Source organism: Amblyomma mixtum, chromosome 10, assembly GCF_055824585.1.
Source record: "Amblyomma mixtum isolate Tamu chromosome 10, ASM5582458v1, whole genome shotgun sequence".
Lineage (NCBI taxonomy): Eukaryota > Metazoa > Arthropoda > Arachnida > Ixodida > Ixodidae > Amblyomma > Amblyomma mixtum.
This window is the reverse complement of record NC_143021.1, coordinates 175,481,911-175,508,489: the sequence shown is the minus strand read 5'-3', so window position 1 is coordinate 175,508,489 and position 26,579 is coordinate 175,481,911. Positions and strand designations below refer to the sequence as shown.

General features: G+C 48.0%; 1 pseudogene across 1 annotated transcript; it reads right to left on the bottom strand.

Moving 5' to 3' along the window:
* Positions 1 to 12,166: 12,166 nt before the first annotated feature.
* LOC149327795 (uncharacterized) lies at positions 12,167 to 25,296 on the bottom strand (annotated as a pseudogene). Its single transcript, XR_016286429.1, has 5 exons — positions 24,929 to 25,296; positions 20,855 to 21,002; positions 18,379 to 18,512; positions 14,035 to 14,134; positions 12,167 to 13,251 (listed from the first exon to the last, which is right to left on the bottom strand). The product of XR_016286429.1 is annotated as an uncharacterized LOC149327795 (transcript).
* Positions 25,297 to 26,579: the final 1,283 nt, after the last annotated feature.

Sequence of the window (26,579 nt, the reverse complement as noted above, 5' to 3'; positions counted from 1 at the left end):
GACGACGTGAGGACTTTAAGCGAAAAGGACGAAGTTCGCCACCGTCGGACTCGGCACCGGACGTTCTTGGGAGCCTTCGGAACCGCCTTGAGCGTTAGCGCGTCTTACACCGACGTGACATCTGGTGGAGGTGCTCGGTACATCTTTCATGTACCGGACGCCCCCATCAAGCCGCGATTCCAGCAGAGGTCGACCACCCCCGGCAGACACGCCCGTTCACCAGGGCAGCCGCCGACTACAAGGCCTATCTCCCGAGTTCGGGCTGCTCCCCGACCACAAGTCAACAAGGAGTGCCGGCGCTGCTGCAATGAATCCTCCAGCATCAACTGCGCCAGTCCTTCTCCGCCACCAAAGGGATCCGCCGCGTTTCCATGGCCTACCCCATGAGGACGCCGAGGACTGGCTCGACCAGTTCGACCGGGTGGCCACATTCAATTCTTGGGACGGGGACTCAAAGATGCGCCATGTCTATTTTGCTCTGGAAGACTCTGCAAGGACATGGTACGTAATCCATGAATCTTGCCTCCAAACATGGGAGACATTCAAAGCAGAATTTCTCCAGGCGTTCACCAGTACGTTTCGCAAGGAGAAGGCCGACCTTCTTCTGCAGAATCGCATCCAACTTCCGAACGAAAGTGTAATGGTGTACGTGGAAGAGATGACACGCCTCTTCCGTCGCGCAGACCCGAGCATGCCGGAGGAGAAGAAGGTGCGATTGCTGATGAAGGGTGTAAAGGAGCAGCTTTTCGCAGGCCTGGTTCGGAGTCCACCCGCAACAGTCAACGACTTCGTCAAGGAAGCAATGTCCATTGAGAAATCACTCGACATGCGGGCACGACAGTACGAGCGCACTAACGTATCGATGCTCTGCACCCGTACTGAGGGAACCTCCATGACCTCAGGAGAATCGCTGCGTGAGGTCATTCGAGCCATTGTAAGGGAAGAGGTGGCGAAGGCTTTGCAGTACAACCCTGCTCAGCCGCCGATTGCGTCATTTACAGATGTCATTCGCGAGGAGGTCGAACAAGCATTAGGTACGTCGCAGCTTCCGGCAGCCACTCCACCACCGCCACAAACATTGAGTTATGCTGCCGCCGCAAGTCGTTTCCTTCCGGCCTCGACCCAACGATATGAAGCACCTACGCCAGCCGCTCCTCAGCTTCCACTTTCCCAGTCGAACATTGTCCAGCGACCTAGGCGTCGCAGAACTGACGTCTGGAGAACCCCGGACCATCGACCGTTGTGCTACCATTGCGGGGCACCTGGGCACATCTGGCGCCGCTGTCCATATAAGGAGATGGGTCATCGAGGGTTCCCCTTCGGTGCTCCCCGTCCGCTGCCTGGAGAGCGACCAAGGGAGATCGCAGATTACATCTCCCATGCGGACTCCGGCCAGCGTCGCATGTCGCGATCACCATCTCCGAGCCGCTACAGTTCTCCGGGACCCAGCGACCAGGGCCAGTCTAGAAGTCCCCGTAGGGGAAACTAGACGCGGCAGCCTCTGGTGGTGCGGCTGCTCGACGACAAGAACAAGACCCTCCAACGCCGCCAGACACATCGCCAATGACGTGCAACACACCCTCCTCGACGACCCACGAACGACAGCATGTTAAGGCAAGCCGACAACCCGCCGCACTTCGTAACCACGACGCTTCTCTTCGACGCCGCATCCCTTCGACGCACCAAAGCCGCGATCGGACTCCTCGACAGTACCGCAAGACGCCACCACCGGTCGATTTAGACGTTTCAGTAGACGGCACAGCCGTAACTGCTTTAGTTGACACTGGTGCCGATTATTCTGTGCTCAGTAGACAATTCGCCGCTGTGCTCAAAAAGGTTATGACAGCTTGGGACGGCCCGCAGTTACGTACCGCTGGGGGACATTTGATTACGCCGATAGGAATGTGCACGGCTAGGGCCACGGTACAAGGGCAAACGTTCCCTGCAAAGTTTGTTGTCTTCGCTGATTGCTCTCGTGATGTTCTCCTGGGTATGGACTTCCTAACGGACAACGGAGTCATCATCGACCTGCAGTCCCAGTCCGTCCAGTTTTCGACAGCGAATGCCATTGACACCACAGATGCCCTCCCGTCGGCGCTCCATACTCTTGACGAGCAAGTAGTGACCGTGCCTCCCCGCTCCAGTATCCTGGTGACTGTCGGTTCGCATACCATTCGAGACACTGAAGGTATAGTCGAGGGTAAACAACTTTTGCTTCTCGACCGCGGTATTGCAGTACCTCGGGCGGTCGTGTTTCTGGAAGACAGCATAGTTGATGTACTCCTGACTAATTTCAGCAATGAGCACCAGCACCTGAACAAGGGGACGACTGTCGCTTACATCGATGCCGTCACTGTTACCAAGTGCGCACAAAGCCTGACTCGTGTTTCACGACCGGATCCAGAGAACATAGTCGACGTCAAGTACGACATTAATCAGACATTGCCGCTACAACAACAAGGCATGCTGCGTGACCTGCTCAATCGCTACAGACACACATTTGCGTCGTCTCCGCGCGTCGGCCGGACACACCTTGCTAAACATCGGATTATTACGGACAACACGGCGCCACCACTGCGACAGTCACCCTACCGTGTTTCCTTTAGAGAACGCGCCGCCATCAGCACGCAAGTAAAGGAAATGCTTGATAACGACGTCATTCGACCGTCTCGGAGCCCCTGGGCCGCACCTGTCGTGCTCGTAAAGAAAAAGGACGGAACATTGCGGTTCTGCGTTGATTACCGGCGACTGAACAACATCACTAAAAATGACGTTTACCCTTTGCCCAGAATCGACGACGCTTTGAATCGTTTATGTAACGCCAAGTATTTCTCCTCCATGGATTTGAAGTCTGGGTACTGGCAAATAGAGGTAGACGAGAGGGACCGCGAGAAGACGGCATTCATCACTCCAGACGGGTTGTACGAGTTCCAGGTCATGCCATTTGGTCTTTGCTCCGCCCCAGCGACCTTTCAGAGGCTTATGGACACAGTACTCGTGGACCTGAAATGGCACACTTGCCTCGTATACCTGGACGATGTGATCGTATTCGCCCCAACTTTTGACGAGCACCTTCGTCGCCTCGAGGCGGTGCTGCAGGCCATAAAATCCTCTGGACTCACTCTAAAAGCCGAGAAGTGTCACTTCGGTTACGAGGAGTTGAAGTTTTTGGGTCACCTCATGAACCAAGAAGGGGTCCTTCCGGACCCTGAAAAAACCGTCGCCATCGCGAACTTCCCGCCGCCACGCGATCAGAAAGCAGTTCGGCGTTTCCTTGGACTATGTGCGTATTATCGCCGCTTTGTGAAAAACTTCTCTCTAAAATCGCTGCGCCCCTTACTTACCTGACCAAGGCCGATGTCCAGTTCCAGTGGGAAGCGCCGCAACAGGCGTTCCTAGAGCTTCAACGCCGCTTACAGTCACCACCCATTCTGGCGCACTTTGATGAATATGCTGACACTGAGGTACACACCGACGCTAGCAATGTTGGTTTGGGTGCAGTCCTAGTTCAGGTCCAGAAAAATCAACATCGTGTAATTGCCTACGCAAGTCGTGCACTGTCTAAGGCCGAGGCAAACTACTCTGCCACCGAAAAAGAATGCCTCGCCATCGTGTGGGCAATTTCCAAGTTTCGACCATACCTTTACGGTCGACCTTTCAAAGTAATGACCGACCATCACGCACTTTGTTGGCTGGCCAACATAAAGGATCCTTCAGGGCACCTTGCACGATGGAGTCTCCGACTGCAGGAATACGACATTTCTGTAACCTACAAATCCGGCCACAAGCACTTGGACGCCGACTGCCTTTCCCGTGCCCCTGCACAACTAGCTCCTGACGACGCTGCGGACGACGACGCCTTTGTGACCGCCCTAAACTCTACCGACTTTGCTGACCAACAACGTGCCGACCCGGACCTTCGAGACGTCATTGATTATCTAGAAGGTGCCAGTGGCAGAGTACCTGCCGCCTTCCGGCGAGCTTCGTCTTCCCTCTGCCTGCGTGACGGCGTACTCTACAAAAAGAACTTTTCTTCTAACAGTCGCGAGTACTTGCTCGTCGTGCCCGAGAACCTACGCGTCGAAATTTTGAATGCCTGCCACGACGAACCTGCGTCCGGCCACCTTGGCGTCACTAGAACGCAAGCCAAGATTCGCGAAAAATACTACTGGCCTCGCCTTGGACATGACGTTACCCATTACGTTCGCTCTTGCCGTGACTGTCAGCGCCGCAAGGTTCCTGCTGCCAAGCCCTCCGGCTTCCTCAAGCCCATTGACCCGCCGTCCCGACCATTCCAACAAATCGGGATGGACTTGCTCGGCCCGTTCCCCATATCAAACTCCGGAAAGCGGTGGATAATAGTCGCCACAGACTATCTCACGCGTTACGCGGAGACAGCCGCTCTTTCGAGTGGAACCGCTATCGATGTGGCCAAATTTTTTGTGCTTCAGATCGTCCTGCGCCACGGCGCACCCTGGGTTCTCATTAATGACCGAGGAGCTGCCTTTACTGCTGAACTCATGCAGCATATCCTTGCTTTCAGCCACATGAGCCACCGCAGGTCGACCTCATACCCCCCCCCCCCCCCCCCCCAGACGAACGGCCTGACCGAACGTCTGAACAAGACTCTCGCGGATATGCTTTCGATGTACGTTGACGTGGAGCACAAAACGTGGGATGAAGTCCTGCCTTATGTCACGTTCGCCTATAATACCGCCGTCCAGGAAACAACCAACATGACACCGTTCAGTCTCGTCTATGGACGACAGGTGACCACAACACTCGACGCTATGCTTCCCCACGTCGACGACCACCCAAATGCCGACGTTGCCCACTTTTTACAGCGTGCCGAGGATGCTCGTCAACTAGCCCGGGTGCGAATTCGCGCTCAGCAGGACCAAGATGCCCGACGGTACAACCTGCGGAGACGGGCGGTCGAATATTTCCCAGGTGACCTTGCCTGGGTTTGGTCCCCAATCCGACGTCGCGGACTCAGCGACAAGCTCTTACGTCGTTACTTCGGCCCCTACCAAGTCCTGCGGCGCATCGGCGATCTCAACTATGAAGTCATTCCTGATCAAACACCACGCTCACGACGCGACGCGCGCCCCGAGGTGGTCCACGTCGTTCGCCTGAAACCGTATCACTCAAGGACACCGTGACACTCCCTCTGACGCTGGTTTCCTTTTAGCATCGGGACGATGCTTTTCGAACGGGGGGGCTAATTTTAATGCTTGTAAGGCCTTGTGTACTGCATCTTTTGTTACCACCGATAAAATATAATTCCTCCTTCATCGACGGCAGCCTGCTTCCCCTACCTCCGTCACCAGTGTAAACTTTCTCTCTTACTTTACCTACTCTATATGCGCTCCGAAACGACGAGCTGAGCTTCCAAGCAGTCGTCTGCGCGGTGCGCACGATCGCAAGGGTGCAAATTCTGCCACGTGTCGATCCACGCGACTGAGCCTTATCCGCGCCCGTTCCCAACCAGCCATCATAGACGCATTAGAAGCGACGACCCCCGCACGCGTTGACAAAAACATGGCCGCTGCCACCACACACATCTGATGAACGAGGTTTCCACGGGTGGCAGTGCAGAGCATATGTTACGCACGCTGCCAAAGCCTCAAATAAGACAGCCGTACATGCAAAGGTCAGGGCAGCCACCAAGCCCCATTAAAGGGCGGCTTTGCCGACACACATGAGGAAACCGTTTCGGCCCCCTGATGAGATGCCTGGTCCGCGCAGCTTTTGGTGCTGCCCCGACTCCCACGTGGTACCCCTGCCCGGCGCCCCAAAAAGAAGGCGGAGGCGGGGGCATAACGAACAAAAGGTGGCACGTGAGCCGCAATGTAGGGACTGGATGCCCTTTGGTGGGATACACGCGCGACCACGGCCTGGCACGCGATGCCACGGTCCGCGCGAACATCCGGCGCAGCGTGATATGCCACCCGCCTACTGGGGCTTCAAGCTGGCTCTTAAGTGGCGGGCGTGTTATGAGCGCCGTGATGGAGCGGCTGTCGAGCGTTTAAAGTCCAGTGCGCATAAGGTTTGGGCCGCTACCCGTCGCGATGCGGGGCTCATTGGCCGTCGCGTTTTCAAGGAGGAAAAATTTAGAATCAAGGTGGTTTGATTCAGTAAGAAGGGATAAGTTTTAACACAGACATAGCCAGCGAGTATAAGTCAGCGGTCCAATTACATAAACTCTTATATAGCCATCGACCTTTATGGGTAGATAAGGAGAAGTTATGTAGTAACCTTATTTGGATTTTTTAAAAAATGCTTTCGCCTCAACGTAAGGTTCCTCCGTTGAATCACTTCAGTTGATATGGAGTTGCTAAACTTGGCAGGTGAAAACACAATGCGTATTTATACGTGGATATTGTGGCAAACATGATTAAAATTAGCGTTCCTTCTTTCCATGGAGGTGCTCATTGGTATGCAAAATGACCACATAGGCATGCAGGGCCTCTGGTATCAGAGATGTTGCTAGCAACGAGCAATATTCTCTGGTAGCCTGGAGGTTCCATTAAAGAAAAATTGCGCTATATAGTAGATATACACCGGTGATATCAAAAAATGTCATCGGACCGTTACTAAGCACCGTTTGTGTATCCTTAGTATCTGCACTAAGTAAGTCTTTGCATTAGCCCTGATGGACTCACCACGTAACTGAGATGGCGTGGATAATTAAAAGTGCCGCGTTACAAAAATATATGGGAACTACCGTAGTGCCTCTGTTCGATGAAAACAGACATGTAGCCCTTAAGAACTTACGGGCCTATTTCTTCTGTAATAAATGATGGTCAAATAATATCCCTGCGTATCGGCTAGGCAACAAATCTCAATCATACTTTTTTCAACAGATATAGAATAAACAATGCAGTTTTTCCCATTTTTCTATAGAAATAGCATACTTAGTTCTTATCGATGTTTAAAGCTAAAGAGCTGTTATGAATCTATGCCGAAATAGTTACCAATTCATTAGTTGTCACGTTCTTTACTACTGGAAGCTAATTCCTGGTATATATAAAAGCGGTGTCATCTCTAAGTATTAAAATTACAGAGCTCATTGAAAGTGCCCTTGGGAGGTATACGATAAAAAGAGAGAACGGAAGCAATACTGAGGTCGAAATCGGGTTTTCAATTCGACTGTTTTTGATAGCGTTTTGAGGGCAGCGAAGCCTCCATTTAAAGAGCCATTGGTGGCCAAGAATTACGAACAGGCCGACATTATGTCTCCCAGCGCACCTACTTATTCAGCGCTGGAGCCTAAAAATATATTATTAATTGTTTTGTACCAATGCCTTGTTGCAGCACCGACGCTTTAAAACCGATAACTACGCCTCAGTTGCATAATATAAAATTTTTGCCTATAATCACATAGCGTTACTATCGTCCATTACGGCCACGCACTGTGGCCGGCATTAACAGGGGCATCGTACGTCTTGGAACCCTGAGGTAAAGAGAAAGTATAAACAAGAAGTTCGTATGGAATCGATTTATTATCCCAGAGCCGAACAATAAATTAACAGTTTGCAATGTTTTTCTTTTCGTCCCGACATTACTGGCTGATGAGCAGCCCCCGAGTTTTATGCGGCCATTGCTTGTCACGTCCCTTGGCAGAAGGAAAAATAGAAACAAAAACAAAAGGAAAATTTTCGTTGCAATATTTTCTGCTGCTTGAAGGTGCTCTCAGACGGGGGTAATAGCATAAAAAGGACCTCAGAGATTGAGTTTTTGATGTTAGTGCACTCGTTCATTTTGGTCCATGTTACTTGATGAACAGAGCATTTTATTTCCCTAGTGCCTATTTCACATCCACTCTGAGCGAAGTACCTCCCCTCCAGAAGCGCAGAGGATTTAACTTCATCTGTGCGATGCCTCTGCCACCCTCTTGACTGCCGTATCTCGTATTCCTCGCATGTGGGTTCCGCCCAAGCGTTCGCGCGCTGACGGCGCCGCAGGGCGGGCAATGATGAAGTGCAAAGTTTCCAAAGCTAGGGATATGAGGACCAAGAACTGTATTTAAGTGGCCAGACGACGTGTGTGCGAAGACCTTGAAGAACGTTCTGAATTTACTGATTTCTTGTTGTATCTAAATTGCCTTGTAAATAAGCAAAATACACGCCTTTTAAACTCATTCACCTCGAAGCTTTCCATCGTCGTCACATCATCATCAGCCGGAGCAGCTTTCCGAGACGGGATCCCCAGACCTCTACCTCTTTGAGGTGACCGCAGACGAGCCGAGGGCCCACATCTAACACCTGTTAGCTTACCGTTAGGCTCTTTAATCACGGAGAGGTGTGCAGCGTACCGTAAATAGTATTCACATCAGTTCTTAGAATTTCGAAAACCCTGTTTTTCTTGGAGCTGTCCACCTACAAATTTTGGCTACATCGTGCCAGAATACATGCGCTTTCGAGAACCTTGCAGCAAAAGCAACCTCTCCAGTGCACGTAACTCGTCGAAATAGCCGAAATTTATTGGGCCACATCGTGAGGGTAACTGCGTTCTTCAAATTCTGAAAACTGATATGGGTATTACTTACGGTGGGCTGCACACCAATCAGTAGTTAATGAGCCTAACAATAACAGTTAAAAACTGAACTATTCAGTATTAGTTAACCAGCCAGCTAGTCAGCACGGCGTTGTTGAGGCGTCCACCGAGAAGTGAAACAGTCGCCATTTCTTTTCCTGAAAGCAACTAACCACTATATTTTAAGCGGCAACGAACGGACACATCGATTGCAGCAGCTTCTCATGACGCTCTAAAATTCTGCGCATGAGCCCCGAGAAGCTGGAAAGCTGCTAGGACAAGTAGTCTTTAACGTGCGCTGACATCGCAAGGCGCCGTGTGCTGTGCGATGTCAGTGCACGTTAACATCCCCGGGTGGCCCAAACTATTCCAGGAGCCCTTCACTACAGCACCTCTTTCTTCCTTTCTTTTTTCTCTCTCTCATTTACCCCTTCTCCTTACAGCGCGGTTCGAGTGTCCACCGAGGAATGTGAGACAGTTACTGGGGCATTTTCTTTCCTTGAAAACCGATTTTCAGTGAAATTAATTCAAGGTAATCATATTGCGTAAACATTAGAGACGGCAAGCTTCATGATATCTACCGCTCAAAACTATTCAGTACTTTTTCATCCCGCTGCGCGAGAGTAAAGATGTAGGTTTGTTCATTTCGAGACCGTAAGTAGCTATTTATTTCGTTCTTTCTTGTTCCTACGGCACACGTTTGAAAACAGCGCTTCTCTCGTTGTCCGCGAACCTATGCGAACCAACCCTAAAAAAAGCGAAAACGAGTTGTCAGGCTCCCTGTGAAATGTGTGTCGCCATCTATCGCTAGACCTAGCAACAATAATTGCAGACAGGTGGACAAAGGGGAAAGCGCGCCGTCCTCAAATCTGGCCGTGGCTACCGTGGCAGGATTTGTCCGATGGACAACAGCCAAGCTTCTTTCTACCTCTCTCGTTTATGTGAGCCGAAAGGAGTAGTTTCATTCAGTGGTTTTTGAGGTAAGAAGGAAGGTGGGAGTGAAAGAAAAAGAAAGGAAACGGTGCTGTAGTGGAGGGCTTTGGAATAATTTCGACCCCCTGGGTATCATTAACGTGCAGTGACATCGCATAGCACACAGACGCCTTTTGCGGTTCGCCTGCATCGAAATGCGGTCGCAACGGCCGGGTTCGAACCCGAGTACTCCGGCTCAGTAGATGAGTGCCTTAACAACTGAGCCACTGCGGAATGCATTTAGTTCAGGCATGTCGCCAGACGTAGTGTTGGTGAGGATTGGTGATGAATCAAGAACGCGATGAAGATGATGGATGGGGGGATTGTGCAGCGGGGTTCGAAATGTGCATTTTCGCTGTTTCCACGTGGTTTTGAAGAACAAGTCAAGGTAATGCAAGTGCAGTTATGGAACTACAAATTACATATTTAGCGAGTGCATAGTGCGAGTCGACTTTGCGGAGGTAAAACTTACGATTCCCTAGGTGTACATGTTACATTTTTGTGAAGACTGAAATAGCGCAGAATTTACAAAAAAAAATCGACTCTAAAGTGTGGAAAGAACAGGAAGCAGTCCTTCTTTTAAACTGCTTCTGCGTTTTAAAAAATGAAGAGAGTGTGCTGTCCTCAAGAAACAGTAAATCGAGGATTTTTTTTTACTGCTCCGGCATCAACAGCTTCGCATGCTATAAGACAACCGGGTCAAACCGCACCATCTCATGGAGTATTGACTCGTCGAGTCGACACGACAGGCACTGGCTGCATCGATCAAGCTGGCGGCAGCATGCAAGCAAGTTACATTGGATCAAGAGAATAGAATGTTTTTGTTGATTTCACGGGAGCATGGGAAAATGGAAGCGCGTGTGTAGTTGCCAGTGATGTACAACTTTCATAAAAATTACTGTGGCGTCTCTTCCCTTCAGATATGACCGGCATAAATGCGGTAAACTTCTGCGAAGATTAAGCGAGAGGAGTTCGCTTTTTCTTCTTGGAGACATCTCAAAGAGAAAGGTGAGATACTGAGCTCGGATGCAGCCACTTCTTGCCCATTGAAAGTCTAGAGAGGCTCTACAAAATATTAGTGCTATGCCTATGGGTACCAACTCCGGGCAAAATCGGCCGTTGTCTGTTCTCTTGTCTGGTCGCAGGTGGCCTAGCGCGAGCGCTCCGTCCCGCCACGGCACTGCAGGAAGACCTTCCCCGTATCTGAAGACGGAACGGTGACTTACTTTTCTCCCACGCATCTTTCTCATCGCAAGTTTCTAAGATAGTTTCCCTTTAGAACATCGGATGTGTCGACTCTCTTCTGTTTGAGCGTCTTTGTCTGCACTTTCTCGCGCTTGCAGCAGGAAGCAGACAAAGCAGAGCAGCAAGATCGAGTTTGTCTTCAGCGCGCATGCACTGGGCCGAAGTGAAAGGTGCAGTCGAAATGCACACCAGCAAGGTCGCTTGAAAGGGGAAATACATAACGCCCACCCTTCCGTTCATGCGGTAGCGACGCCCTTGAAATGAAATCGAGCGCTCTCGACGAACAGACGAGCATTCCTTCTGGTATAAGACTCCCCGAATGGTGCTTCACGTTTCCCACGAGTGCCGCACCACACAAAAAGAGAATATTACGCAAAAAAAAAATATGAATAGAAGCGAGACGGAGTGAACGAGGCTGAAACTTCCACTCCAGCCATTTTAAAGCCGGTGCTCACGCTTGGTTGTTTGCCGTTAATATTTTTTTTTTTCACGAAGATTCGCACAAGTACCGAATATTCATGCAAATATTCTATTCGTTTTCAGTTTGGTTCATTAAATGTCCGATTCGGACTCGATTCCATTTTTAACTCCACTATTCGTATCCAATTCGGCAGCAAGGTTGAGTACTCGGGCTATGCTCACTAGCAACGCTAAAGTCGGATACATTTCAAGAACGAAGCGGTGGATGCCCTTCAAAGGAGGCCCTCCAGTCAATGGCGTCGAGGGATTTCCATGACGCCGTGCTTATTCCCCCCATTCATCTGCCACCCCTTGCGATTTCACGGTAGCAGCTGCAAAGGAATCGGTCAAGGGTGGGAGGGGGGGAATCGGTGGACGCCATTGGCTGGAGGGGCACCATTGAAGGACGTTTGCCGATTCGTTCTTTAGGTGCATGTAGACTACTTGTATTTGATATAATTCTCAAAAAGAACTATTCGCACACCAATAGAAACTAGTCATTCACCGAAATCGGGTAGTCCTGGAGATGTCTGTCTTGCAAAAACCTGAAAAGGCTTCGGTTCTTGCAGCTCACCATCATCAACATAATGAGACTTTGCTCCCTGTGGCAGCTTACTCTACTTTGAACTTTGAGTAAGTTGAACTTACTCAACTAGTTGAGTAAGTTCAACTTACTCAACTAGTTTGCTTCTGTATGGCATTATCCTTGCACACGCTCACACCAGGTGGCGGTAGTCCACCCAACCAGCTGGAGTTAGATATTTATGGAATATTCTGGGTCGACGTCTTTAGAGCTCCATCGACATGTGAAACCCGAGATAAGCACCCCCCCCCCCCCAACAAACTTCCCACCCCCATCTAGCATCTCATTAAGATGCCAGGGAAGGGAAGGTGCACGGTCCATGACGGCGCGTGTAGTTCTCATTTAAGAATAATTCAAACGGACAGGGCAGCACCAATAAACATGGACATCTTTTTATTTCAATCGCCTGCTTTGTGTTTGCTTGTCGAACTACATTTCCTGGTTGCGTTTGATCCGCATAGTGTCCGTAGTTCATTAATAAATTGCTTAATTTAAGCACGCTTCCTTTACAGTTCCTGCTTTTGCGAGCGTCACAACAAAACGAAAGGTGAGTTTGCACATGTTTGCCTTGCTCTTGCCGAACAACCAAAAACGTAAAATAAGGATAGCCTAGATCTTGACGAATTCTTAACATACACAGTGGGCAGTTTGTGGCCGGAGCCGGTACAGTGATAATTTGTTCAGCGTGTTCTTGTGCAGAGAATATTTGCAGAGTTTCCTTCAATTTTAAGAACCCAAACTTTCTCATAATTTTTCTTAATTTTAGCGGTTTTCAGGCAGGTCATTGGAAAAAAGCATGAAAGAGGGAATGTTGGATCCGACTGAGTGCTTTTTCGGTAGTATAGCATGAAACATGATGATTGTTAGGGCTGCCTCCTTCGTGACTGCTCCACAATATAAATGTCAACTTTTTAGATGGATGTGCCGAGCAGAATTTTACTTCTGTCTCACTATACCACTTAACTTGTTTGGTTTAATTTCGATGTAGATCAGCCATAAAAGCGCGGTTGGTTCTCTCATTGCCTTCTCCTTTACAGAAACTGATTCCTAAATTTTGGGCCCATTTAAAACATTGTCCACCATATAAACTATTCCTGCGAGACAATGTTATTCTCCAGTAGAGCTTACCATGTGTACATGTTTGAGTAGAAACACAATTCTGCTCATCCAAGTTAGGCTTAGTAAAGTTACGAAGCGTATTATGAACCCGCTGCGTTCTTTTTGATAGCTCTCTCTCGCTCTACGTGCTCTGTACACGTAAGAAAAATATGAGTGCTACTAGACCCACAACGATGCTGTGAGGGATGACAGTGGATTGAGATGATCGTTCACAGCCAAGCAGCATCTGCACTGAAGCGTTCATCTTCTTGAAGGATTCTCTGAACGCATCGTATCCCATAGGGCAGCTCTGCTGGGTCGTCTCGTCTATACACATCGTGTGCACTGCAGCGTCCCTGCAGCAAGAAAAAAAAATGTGATTCGACGTTACTCGAGGCTTTTGCGGAGCACAATTTTCTACGGACACATTCTTGTTTACTTATGCGCGAATGTTCTGCAGGTCATGCCCGTTGCCCCTTACAAAAATTGTCTGCAAACAGTCTATACTCTTCTTATAGAGTCTATTGCCTTGCTATAGATATTTATTTTGTCTATTCATAGTCTGTAGACTGTCTATAGAAAAACGCCTGCTAAAAATGTATTGCCATTAATCTATAGATTATCCATACATCTGTATTGCCTCTAGCGAATTCTCTAGGATTGGTCTATAGAGAGTCAATAAACATTATATACAGAACTCTATAGACTGTCTAAAAAAATTTGTAAGCGTGAGCAGAAGCTGCCTGACAATGTCATTGTACGATTGACAGCTCAGCTATGACTGGATGTTAGTAAAAGTGGCATGAGATTTTGATAACACGCACTATGATCGTAGGAGAACAAAGGTAAGCCTCACTGCTTTACTATCTATACCAACCAACCGGTTCTTATACCCGATCCCAATTAGCCAACCTTACCTGCGCTTCCGCGGTGGCTCAGTGATTATTGTGCTCAACTGCTAACCCGAAAAACGCGGCTTCGATCCTCGCTGCGGCTAGAAGCCCGTGTGGTGCGAGAGCACGTTAAAGAACATAAGTCAGTCGGAACTACCCGGACATCTCCTCTACGGCATCCCTCATAGCCTGATTTGGTTTTGGGCGCTAAACCGAAAAAAAAACCAAAAACCAAAACCGCCTCACCTGCACTCGTCAATTCGTCCTCCGGAAAATTGGGGCAAATATTTTCTCGCGCACTCCGTCATCAAATCCCTGTCAACGCAAGACAACAACTTGTGCACGCCTGCAAAAGTAGAAGAAGGATAATTTCAGGCAAATATTTCTGACAACTTTTGCCGCGTGAAGGCGACCAGGGCGATAGGCCGGCAAACGAAGAACCTGGTAGTAAATTGTCTATCAGGCAAACCCAACCGTTCTCGAAAAGCAAACAATGTAAGCAGGCGGCACCGCAAGCACACACGTACTCAGTGATCATCGGGCTCATAGTGACCGCTGCTTTTAGCCGCATTTTCCTTATAAATCATTGCGAAAATTCCAGATATTGCGCCTAAAACACAGTGATCAATGTCGAAAATCCCATATTCTGTGTCGCATATCATCGCTATCATGCCCTAGAGATTATGTCACTTCTTCTAGTCTAGTAGTCCAGGGCGATAAAACAAGGAGATAAAAAAATACCTGCCGATAACCTTTTGAAGCGGTATTTTCACTACTAGAGGCCACGGGCTGAGATCACCGTGCTTTTTCGATGACCTTCAAGGCTCAGCCAAGGTCAAACCTTCAGTTTATATGTTTGGAGAACCGGTGGACGGTCAATGGTCAGACAAATGGTGAAGCAATTAGACAGGTCAAGGTCAATTCAAGGTCAAGTTTACGTCACGCCGGGGACGCTCACGCCATCCGTGGCGCTGCGATGGCGGCACCTTCACTTGATTAAGGTAACTAAACAAACTAGGGAGGGTGCATCGCGGGGAAGCCAACATAAGGGGAAGACGCAGAGCAAAGTCACCACAACAAGCGGTGTTCAAGTCCTAGGCCGTGGCGTCACGGCCTCCTAAGACGAGGATTTAACGGAAGTAGCACCGGAGCGCCTGGCACGAAGTGCACATGTGGTGCTCACGTGCTAGAACGTGACGTCAGGATCTGCAGCGGCGGCGCGCCTTCGCACGAATTCCACATGTGGTGTTCACGTGCTAGACGCCTGAGTGGCAGTGCGCCTACGCACGAAGTGCACATGTGGTGTCTAGCACATGACGTCACGCTTTCAGGCGAGAATAAATAGCAGCCGCGGAGTCGCCTAGCAAGGGGGGGGGGGGGGGGTGCAGGGAGAGCAGGGTATTCGTTACAGCCGGCGTCGTCTCTTCGGCGGACGCGGATGTTGCGACGCGCGCCTGTTCTTTCACTCTTTCCTTTCATATCTTTCAACTGTGCACGAGGCTGCGGTGGTGGCTCAGCTTGAGCCAGTCGGCAGACCCATGCAATTTCCTTTTCATCCTAGCTAAGCACCTCGCGAACAAATTGGACAAACTCCCGCCGGGATCGGTCTCCTACACCGATGCAGTGATCGGGAAAGAAGGCGACGTAACCTCAGTCGCCCTAAGAGACACCGGGATCGCCATAGGAATCGAAAGAAACCGAGATCTACCGCCCGTAGAGGCGGAGGAGATTGCAATAGCCATTGCCATTGCACGACCAGGCGTAAAACACGTCGTCAGCGATAGCAAAGTGGCGGTTAGGAATTTTAGCAAGGGTAGAGTCAGCAATCGTGCTGCCAAAATTCTGAACGAGTCGTCTCTCGCCGAAAGCGTGACTATAATCTGGACCCCAGCGCACGCCGGTCTCGCCGGCAACGAGGCTGCCCACATGCTCGCCCGCTCCTCGCTACCTCGGGGTGCTGCGCACGCCTCCACGAGACCATCTAAAAGCAAAGAAAGTATTGGTACGTTTAGGGATGTAGCCGAAAATCTGAAGAAAGACCGGAGCATATATCCGCCACCGGATAGATACCTGAATAAAAAGGAGTCGTACGACTGGAGAAGACTCCAAGCTCGAAATTTCTTCTCGCCCCTGTGGAGGAGTTGGACGGGTGCCAGAGGGCGGAAGAGGGACGGTGCAGAAACCGAAATTTGTAAATTTTGCGGCCACGTGGCAACATTAGATCACATAATTCGGAGATGCGTTCGTGCCCCGGGGCGCAACGCGATTAAAACTAGCGATGAATGGGAGACCACGCTGAGAAGCTCCGACGAAAAAACTCCGCGCTTCGCCGTCCGCCTGGCGGCCGAGGCTGAAGCCTAGACGGGGTCGGATGTCCTCCGGCCGCAGTGCGACAGACTGCCTCCCCGGACGCCTGCGTGCGGACCCGGAGGCGTATTCGCCAACTGCAGCCTGTACAGCCACATGGCTTGAAACCACGGTGAATTGATCACGGTGACTGAAGATTGTCGCAACGGCTTACCTAAAAGGGATAATAAATCCTCTTAAGCGGAGTTATATGCCACTAAGCATCACGATTTGCGACCTAAAAGGGAAAAAAAGGAAAAAAAAATGAAAATGAAAAGAAATAAAATTACAGTACAGAGAGCGGAGTCGAACGGCCGACCTTCCATACGCAACACGTGCCTCTAATCCACTGCGCCATAGCGGCGATGTCAAGCCGTCGTTCCTGAATGAATATTTATAACCAGCCTTAATGTGGCTGCTACCTGCCGGTGGGCGGCGCTGTCATCGCTGGCTGTACCGGCTGCATTTGGCGAACACGCGACCCGGAGGTGGCTGCCGCGCCATATTCGGCGGAAATAAATGTTCTTCCTCCTCCTCTTTCACGCACAACAACAGCAACAAGCTAGAAGTCAGAGCCGTGGATTAGGGTGCTTAAAAAAGCTGTCGTCGCACTAGATACAACCGGCGCGAAACCATCGTGAAGCTACTGCTTCTCACTCCGTTTAACCGAAGCTAAAGCACCGTAAATTTTTTTCTACGCAGACTGTAGATTCTGCGTCATAGTGCCTGCCGTCTGAAGGTCATATAGCACACCGTCCTCGGCACCAACGTGGCCTTGAAGCAGCAGCCGTTCCTGGTAGGCGCAGCGACACTTCTTAGTCTTCAGTGTGAGTCCGGAGAGATGACCGCTTGAAATGGTCTCTCCGGTTGCCTTGTGTGAACCTCTGAAGGTGGCGACACTATCTAGGTTATCGAGCCCAGACCGGTACCTAACTGGCTAATAATGTGTCCAAAGTTAGCTGGAACGACGCTTCTGCATCGGACCTAGATCCAAACGGCAGCTTCTTGATCTCGAAAGTATCGTCCAGCGTTAAGAAGGGGGTCTTCTTTCAGTATCTCTGCGCAGCATTTATCTGCCATTAGCCACTTTTGAGATCCATCGACGAGAACGACTTGTCACGGTAGGACCGGTACTGTATGTCGTCGACTGGTCCGGAGAGATAAGAGTAAGGAGAGTAGGTGGTGAGGGGGATTTTCAGATAAAGCGCCTGAAACAATGCGGCAAATCCTAAAGTCATACGAGCTGTAGGGCGAGATCACAATTGTCCTTGAACGATCGGCCGTGTCTCGCTCGGTAGAGTGATCAAGCCGTGTACCAGAGGCCATAAACAAAAGATGAGGAAAAGCAAAAATAATATTGCTCCAAGGCACTGTGCACCATGGTTCCCTGCACCGACTAGTGATATGTGGCGTTACTGTAATTGATTTCCTGTGCTATAGATCAATATCAGGCAGTTCGCTAATATTTTCATCCCTGCATAAAACGCTGAGGCGTCATGACGTGCCTTACTGTTATGAGCGCTAAGCCTGAATAATGTGTAAAACAGTGGCGACCTTAAAAGAGAAAATGTAGTCGAAACCCTACTAGTCCCAACGCCGCACTCAAGAGAACATGTTATGACCAGAAAAGGAGAAGCATGGCTAAGATGACAAGTTAAAATATAAGCCTTCGATCATGCTTTCACACAAATAATGTCAAAGTGAGCTCGAATACTGGTATAAAAGAACAATTAGCACAAATGCGGAAAACACCGTAGATGTCGCGCAGTTTCTGAACAATACAAATTGAACGACAGCCAAAGCGATGGCCCTTTACCCAGAACATTAAAGAAAGATATGTATCTTTTCGTGAGTTTTTGAAACAAATGTTTTCTTTCCGCCTCCTAAAACAGAAACACTTAAAAAGTTCTCGTTCTCGCTACGTCTTGCCGGTGTCACATCGAAGCTCGGACACAACGTTTTCATTGGTTCCAAAAGCTATTAAGGAGAGGTCTCTATTTCTATCGCACCATATTTCAGGCGTGTAGCCAAAGGTTAACCAAAGATTTTAGAGATGGAAACCACAAAGAACAGGACGCGGAGATGACCAAAGATGATGTGGGAAAGACTGGTAGAGATGCACCATAGCTACAGGATGCTGTAAGTAGAGACAACCAAGACAGAAAAAAACGGAGCTCACTTAATGCGAACAGTCATCGTTTGGGTAACCTGAAGAAAAGAAAAGATAGCCAGGAGTACGCTCACCTTTAAGCTCATTTCTGTCGCAAGTGAATTACCGAAGCCGCCTATAACCTTCTTCGAAAAAGCTGAAGTTCGCCTTTACTTCATCGGGACAGATGCTGAGTTGATTGTAGCATCGACTCTGTAGCGGAAGCTCCCTGTGTGGAAAGTGCGGTGAAATGAAAGTTTTCAGCTCTGCATAAAACTTTTCCAAAACGCCTTCATAAAAAAAGAAAACAACCAATAAAGCATTTCGCCACGAACAAGAGCGTTCTGAAGCTTCAAAGAAACATAGCCGATTTTTTAAGTGTGTTGGAAATCACCAGAAAATAAGGTTGGAGCCTGAAAAAAAAATTACGGCAATTAACTGGACTACTACCGTATTGTGCACGCAGTAACACGCTAGTTCTTAAAAGGAAAGATAAAACTACTTTTTTATTGTAGATCGCGACCACTTCTTACATAGCCACACAATTTTGTTTTCTAATGTCTGAACGAAGTAAGTGGACGCGCTGAAAAAAAAAATGGGTGGTGTTTTAAATTACCTGCCGTTTAAGCAAACGGTGGTTGATATATGTATATTTATGGAATCTGAGGTAAAATCAACTCCATGAGTGGTAAAGGCTGTTGTGCACAGTGAAAATTAAAATATTGAACGAATAGCTATGAGCTTGTGATTGTATTGCTCCTTTCATAAAGGTTGAAGTTCATGGGCGTTTGAATATCAATTTTCAAAGCTCTCCCTTTCAGCTTACCAATCCAATTGATTTCCGAAAACGAACGTTTCTAACATAATTAGAGAAACATTAACAGAAGACGGGTAGGAAGGACAAGGTTCACGAATGAAAACTCAAAATAACCGGTTTTCCTGGCACTGCCATTATAGAAATGGTCTGCAGACAGTCTATAGACTTCATATAGGCTCTATTGCTTTCCTACAGGTATTTCTTTTTGTCTAATCATACTCTGCATACCAGAGCCTACTAAAAGTGTATGGCCACAAATCTATAGATTGTCTATAGATCGCCTATAGCATTTGTATTACAAAAGACTGTTCTTCAGGATTTGTCTGTAGAGAGTCTATAGACTTTATACGCAGAAGTATATGGAAAGTCTGTAGACTGTTTAAAAAATTTTGGATTGGTGATTTTCCTGAGTAATGGGTTTTGGAATGAAAAGTTTAACCCCTTTAATTTTTTGTTTCAGTGGTTTGACTGCACGTAATGCCATGCAATAATGCACGTATTGCACGGTGCACAAGAACATTTACTATTTTTTTATTGGGGTTTTAAATTTAGAGTCGCCTCTGGAAATCATAGATACCGATGACATAAGGGGAGCGGTTCTGCCTGAGGAGATCAAGATCAAGCGCAATGACACCATTCCACCATGCCAATACTGAATATCAACACGCCACCTCGCCATACGGATATGTGGTGGTTAGTGCTGTTCCCAACTAGAGAATCATGAACTAAAACTTCAGTGCTCGGTGTTTGCGCCTCTTACTTAGCCAGTTATCAGTTATTGGGTCTAGGTTGCATATTAGACAATATAGCCTTTTTTGCCGTTTGTTAACGTTTCTAGAGCGCAGGCGGAAAGCAACAGATACGTAAATAATATTTGCTGCTGGGGAAGGAATGAAGCAGATTGTGCACCACCTAATTGGCGCAGAATGTTCGGAGCGGTATCAAGCGATTCAGCGCCTTACGGAGCATAAGATTTCTAGCCTAATCAAAGCGCAGCTTATCATAGGAATTCGCACCGACGACCTTTGGTTCGCAAAACCGTGACTTCTAGAAACTTCAAACGTCCATTACGTCTAAACTAATTGACGTAGGACATGGGAAGCTGTGTGAAACAATTTTTATTCTTGCGCTGTATACGTCTGCATAAAACAGTGGATATCCGGCTATAAAATATGTGGCAAAGGCACAATCTCTCATAGCGCTCTTTTGCTCGCGTAACAAGTGGAACTATGGTGACAAGGTAGGAGGATTTCTCCAAGTGCCTAACCGACAAAAATGACAGGAGCCTTCTACGATTGCTGCAAGAAAACACCTTACATAATTTCCTTTAGTACAGCGAACCAAAATTACGCCTTTATGGTTAGCGAGCGAAACAAAAAAAAACAACTCATTCAAGCATTAGTTGTTGCCACGCACAACTGTGAAATGAAATCAGCTAAACAATAACTTCATCTCAGCGCCAACGTTAACTTCTTTCTTATAGTGTCTACAGTAACATTAATTTGTTTGTATCGTGTTCGCAGTGACAATGTTTCAGTTCTTTAGCGTAAGCTCATGTGTGATTTTGTTTTTTTTTTGTTAAGTCCAACTGTACGCTTTCCGCATATTCAAATATCAGCTTCATTAAGCTCTGTATTCTTCTGCACACACCACTGTTTGTATTGCACTTGTACCACCCTGATAAATTCACTGCATGGTGATTCCAGTATTTTTATGATAACAATAAATAATCTCATTAAATAACGGTCTCTCACCTGCACACCTTGGCGTACTCCTCCTCGTTGAAATTGCCCTCTGCGTCTGGCTGCAGCTTTTCTTTTTTGTCAGGAGCAAGCCCGGTGTAGCAGGTTCGCGTCGTTGTCCACGAACAAACATCTGGGACTAGTCCCACTCTAGGCGTAACTGGAAAACGTTTAACATTAAATTTTAGTTAGTGAGAGAGGGCACATTAAAGCAAAAAATAAATTATGCCACTAAACGTGTAAAAGGAGAGCCAAAAGCACCTAAATATTATGATGTGTTCCAAGTTGTTGTGTACCGTTCTATGCAGGTTGTTGCACCTGAGACTTCACACAATATTTTAAAATAGACTGCTTGGGTTACAAGAATGCTTTTTGGCATAGTATTGTCAGCAGTGTACTACATTAGAATACAGCTAAGATGTGCTAACATGCGGGATGGTTAACTAATATTGATTAGTTAACTTTTTAAAGGGACTATGAAATAAATTTATTGAGATTATGTAAAGATAGGCAATCCATCACTCGTCACCCCAGCGCAAGAATTTTTGATCTAGCATCAATAACAACGAAGTTACAGACGATTAAAAATCACGCTCCTCCTCTCCCCCTTCAACTCGTACGCGCGGGGCATCATAAAAAAATAAAGAAAACAGCTCCGGGACTGGGCTCCGCCCATGAATACGTCATTCGCTGACGTTCGGTTTACGACTTCCGGTTGTCCCACTCCCGAGGAGCAGCTTGCGTCGGCAGCGTCTCTCCGGTCTCTGCTATCCACTCCGCCATGCCAGCTCTCCCTGTCCTTGGAAGCCTACTCCCAATCAGACAATCTGGCCCTTACATTCAAACACATCACCGATTACTACAAGGAGGAGCACCGGCGCTACCCGGCCCCTTGTAAGGGACTGGATCGCGCTGACGAGCGCCTCCTCATCAAAATTCTTACTAACACTGTACTGTGCCCGGCGGTACTTAAACATTTCAACTAATCCTTTGATGGCACGTGCCAGTTCTGTGGGGAGGTGGCTGACACCTTCCACATGGTTTGGGCGTGTCAATCCAACCCATCCATCCCCCCCAACCCCAACCCCACCAGAGAGGACTAGGAGGCGGCCCTGCTCGGCTGTCAGGACCTAAAGACCCTAAAGGCCTTGGTTCACCGGACGCGGGCGGCGTTGCTTGCCAATGGGGCCCCGGAATAGGGGCTCCACCTAGTATTGTTAGGGGAAAGGGCCAACAGGGCCTACCCCAATCACCTCTCTGTAAATATTTATTGCACTATAAATGTTTTTCACCACCACCACCTCCGGTCTCTGCGCTTTCTTGGCTCCCGAACTCGCGACAGAAAGAGGCGGCAGAGGTAAATTGAAAGGCAATGCCCTGGATCGCGCTTGCCCGAGGGGGTCGCGCGGCGGCTCGAGCAGACGATTTTCCCCGCTACCGGAAGTGTGCCCGTGACGTTGTAGCTGCCGCGGCTCGAGCGAATGACAGCGTGTGGTGGCCTGCCGACGTCATGGGACTAGTGACTTCTGTTTTCCCGATTTTGGTTTCAAAATGGCTCCCTACGAAGACACCGAACGGCCCGCGAATTTTAAAAAACACGATTTTTAAAAATTCATAATAAATTGCCGGCTCAGTTCCGAAGACTCATACTTGGTGTCAATGCTTCTGAGCATCACTTCTAACATTTACAAGCGGCTTTTAATTCTTTGCATGGTCCCTTTAAGTACTGCTGTAAGGATCCTTAACTATTAGAGGCGCGTAGCACATCGTAAGTAATATCCATATAATATTTTCTAATTTCGAAAACGCGGTTATCTTCGGCGCTGTGGCCCAAAAATTTTTTTGCTATTTCTACGAATTGCGTGCAGGGGAGAGGTTGCTTTGCATCTCGAAAGCGCATGCATTTTGTCTTGATGTAGCCGGAATTTGTTAGGCTACAGCGACAAGGATAACCGCGTTTTCGGAATGCTAAAAGCTGATATGGATATCAATTACGGTGGGCTACACTGTTCTCAGTAGTTGAACACCCTAATAGAAATAGTTAAAACTTAACTATTCCGTATTAGTTATTCAGCCTGCTGTTAGCACGTCTTAGCAGCATTGTGATGTACTACACCACGTGCAGCGTCATGCCGAAAAAAAGTGCTCTTCTAACTGAAAAAAAAACTATTTTTTAAATTCTGTGTGGTCAGCCTTCTCCGGCACGTTATAGAAAGCGAGCCCTTATTCACTTAAAATTTTCTTGAGAGAAAAGACACATCAGCGCACTTCTGACCACGGGCTGTATAATTCCCCGTTATTTTATGTATTCACGTGGCTGTGACGAATGGCGTGGAGGCCGTAGTTGAAGATATACAAGCAAGTTTCCGGTGGTCTCAGAGTCTTTACACGGCGGACTGGGGCCTACGTGCAGATCACAACCCCTCGGTCGGGATAGCATAAACGGCCCTCACAATTCGTCGGTGCCACAATGCCCGCCACTGTCGGGCTAAAAACCGATATCGAACTTAAGAGATAAGGTGCATTGACACCATTGATATCAAATAAAACATCATAAAAGCAGCTGTATATAATCACGATCGTTTCAGAGTGCGACGGCCAGAAGCGCACGTGCAAGATATGATAAGCAAGGAAGGAAATGCAAACACAGCCACACTTTCTGTAGCGTGAACACTCCGGCTGTACTTTATACCTGCGGATCAGCCAGTTCGCCTTCACAAGTGCACGTGAACACTATCTAATCTTTTGATTAGCTTTGCAGAAAAAGGGCAGCAAGCAACGAACGCGTAACGGCGCGGATGTGACGACGACGTTTTTAGAAATAAATGATCTCTGGGTGAGCTCAGACACCTTCCTTAAGAAGAACTCTTTTAGTGCTCAGGATATAGCAAACTTCCCAAGCAGGTGCCGTCTAACACCGTCTAATACCTTTGCGCAAATTCGTTTAAAGGGACCTTGAAGTTATTTAGATGGGCATATTCCAGTGCGACAAATTTAAAGAGGGGTTCTGTGTGTGTATTGGAGTCGAAGTTGAAAGCTCTTGGTGAACCCTATATTTTAGAAATAGTTTTTTTAAAACTCGCTGCTCTCAGTAGCTCGCAACCAATTAGGGCGACACACCTCAACGCCCCTCCCCTACCCCGATGGCGTCAGTGTGCAGATAGGGCGAACTTGAACGCTGGCCCATCTGACCATTTTCGTCATCGGGTTAGGGTATATAGACGCGGTGAGGTGAGCCCTCCGAATCAGTTGCGAGCAACTGCGAGTAGCGAGTTTTAAAAATATTTCTAGGTTATAGGATTCATGCTGAGCTTTCAAATTTGACTGAATGCCCACTAAGACCACCTGTACAAACCTGCAGAGGTTAATCTGTAATAGGCCCATCTAGATCATTTCAGAGTCCCTTTAAGCTTAACGGCTACGGGTGGGATGCTGTTTATTGTGCAGGAGAAAACCGGCATAGGTCGGTTCCCTAGCCACATGCATGGTTCTTGATTTCTGCACTCAGACGCATTTTACAGATCACTAGTCAGATGCCGGTTTTTAATATATTGCTAATTAGTCAGTGGGACAATTCATTCATCCAGAACAAAAAAAGCACAAGTTGAATGTCGACCGGACGTATCTCTTGTATATATTTCCGAAAAATGCGCGTTCGATCCAGGCCGCGGCGGCTGAATTTCGATGGAGGCGAAATTCTAGAGACCCGTGTACTGTGCGCGGTCAGTACACGTTAAAAATACACAGGTAGTCGAAATTTCCGGAGCCCGTCACTGCCTCGTCCCTCATAGCGTGAGTCGCTTCGGGACGTTAAATACCCCAAAACCATAAACCGTGTCGTGGATTTTTGTTGATTAGCTTTTGTGTATTAACATATATTAGTTCAATAGTTTTAATTCCAGTCAGTACTCGAGTATTTACTTAATATTTTGAAATCCAAGCAGTAACGTTATTTCGAAGTTTCTTAAGCTGCCGAGTGGCCTTATACAGAGGCAGTTGTGCACCACTCCACACCTGCGCAGCCATTAAGAGGTTTAACCAGATTACGTCAACAACAAGATTACTAGCTTAGGATCATGCACCCACCTTCTGCTGAAGACACAATCTGAAGAAGAGCAAGCAGTGGAACCAAGGTGAAGACAGTGCCCGCAAATGCGCTGGTTACGTGAGTTGCCATGGCCACTTTCAGACAAAAAAAGTGCGTGGTACGACACTGCGTACCTCTAAGTTGTCTGTATGCGCACTAGGCAGACCGCCGCCCTTGACCGGCACCCGATAACTGAAGTGCCGTGCGTTTCACGTGCGGACGCAAATCGGGCGCTATCGCACCTTCGCGTACCGGTATTACATCACGCCGGATGCCGCGAGCTCTTGACGTAAGGCGCGACGGAATGGTTTTCCCCGTCAACGGCTGACACATGCAAGGCATGATTGCGAGCACTCCGGACAACCTCGACCAACGATACTAGGCACGGTTATGACATGGCTGCATCTTCTATGCGCAGCATGCAGAAGAACCTTACTCCGAAAGGGGCGTGAGAAAAAAATGACGCCTTTTAATAGAGAGTTTTAGTATTGCGAGCTTTGCGTAATTGCGTGCATAGCGGAATAGCGGGTCCATAGTGCGCATGCGCAGAACGCTAACGGGGAAATAGCGTTAGCGTACGAACGCAATTTTCAGAAGTTAGCGTTGCGGCAGTTGCGGCTTTTGCGCCCTTAGCGTGGAAACACGGCGGCGTCCTTTCAAGCGACAACCGCCCACTTCAGCCGATTCAGCAGCTCTTGCGATTCTGGTCGGCATGTTTACCGGCAACTACTGGTGTTTTTGCTTTTCGCTATGACTTACCTTGCTTCGACGACAAGGTTTAAGCTGCAATTCAGCCCATTTTTTGAGATACGCTCTCGATTCTGGAGCGCGCAAGCCTAATGGAACCTCAAGCTGCACTGCTACCGTCTGCAACGGCCCAAAACGCAGCAGACACCTAGCAAAAACGTCTGGAACGAGACAAAAAAGGATTTGGAGGTTTTTCGCGGTGTTTTATGGACTTAAATTATGTAAAGGGAGTTTATATTAAATTTACAAAAGTTTTTTGAACATTGTACGTCATGTAATGGCAAATATTCTTGCTCCAACGGCTTAATAGTTAACATTGCCTTTACTAGATGGCGCCACTATTTTACGTTTTTATTTCATTTTATTTCAATTTCGGGGTCATTTTGCAGACGAAAATGAATGCTGCACTAATAATTCGTATAAAAAACTCGGAAAGATTATACTTTGGCAAGTTGGCGGCAGTGTCGACCATTTTAGAAGGGCCGTTCGCATCCATGTCAAGCAGATGGCGTTTAACGTATTCAAAACGCTATACTAAAACTCTCTTTGGGGATAAGTTGCTTGCGCCACGCTAACGTAATTTCCCTTACGTCCGCTATCACGCTAACGCTATACTAAAACTCTCTAATGCTCCGAATGCACATATTGGAGCTAAGCAAGATTCATTTCCCTATGGGAACATATAGGGGCTGCAGGTAGTTCAACATTCTTGGGCTGCAGCAGCAAGGATGCCTGAAACCAAGTAAGTACCTTGGGAAAACAAAGATTAGCATGAAAGAATAGCAATAAATGGTGGTGCTTATGAAGCGATGCTTAAGTGTCGTCATTGGCAGCTTAACTACATCCACAGGAAGACCAAGGCCTCTCCCTTATTCTTCCAATTATAGGTGCTTGCTGCGGCCA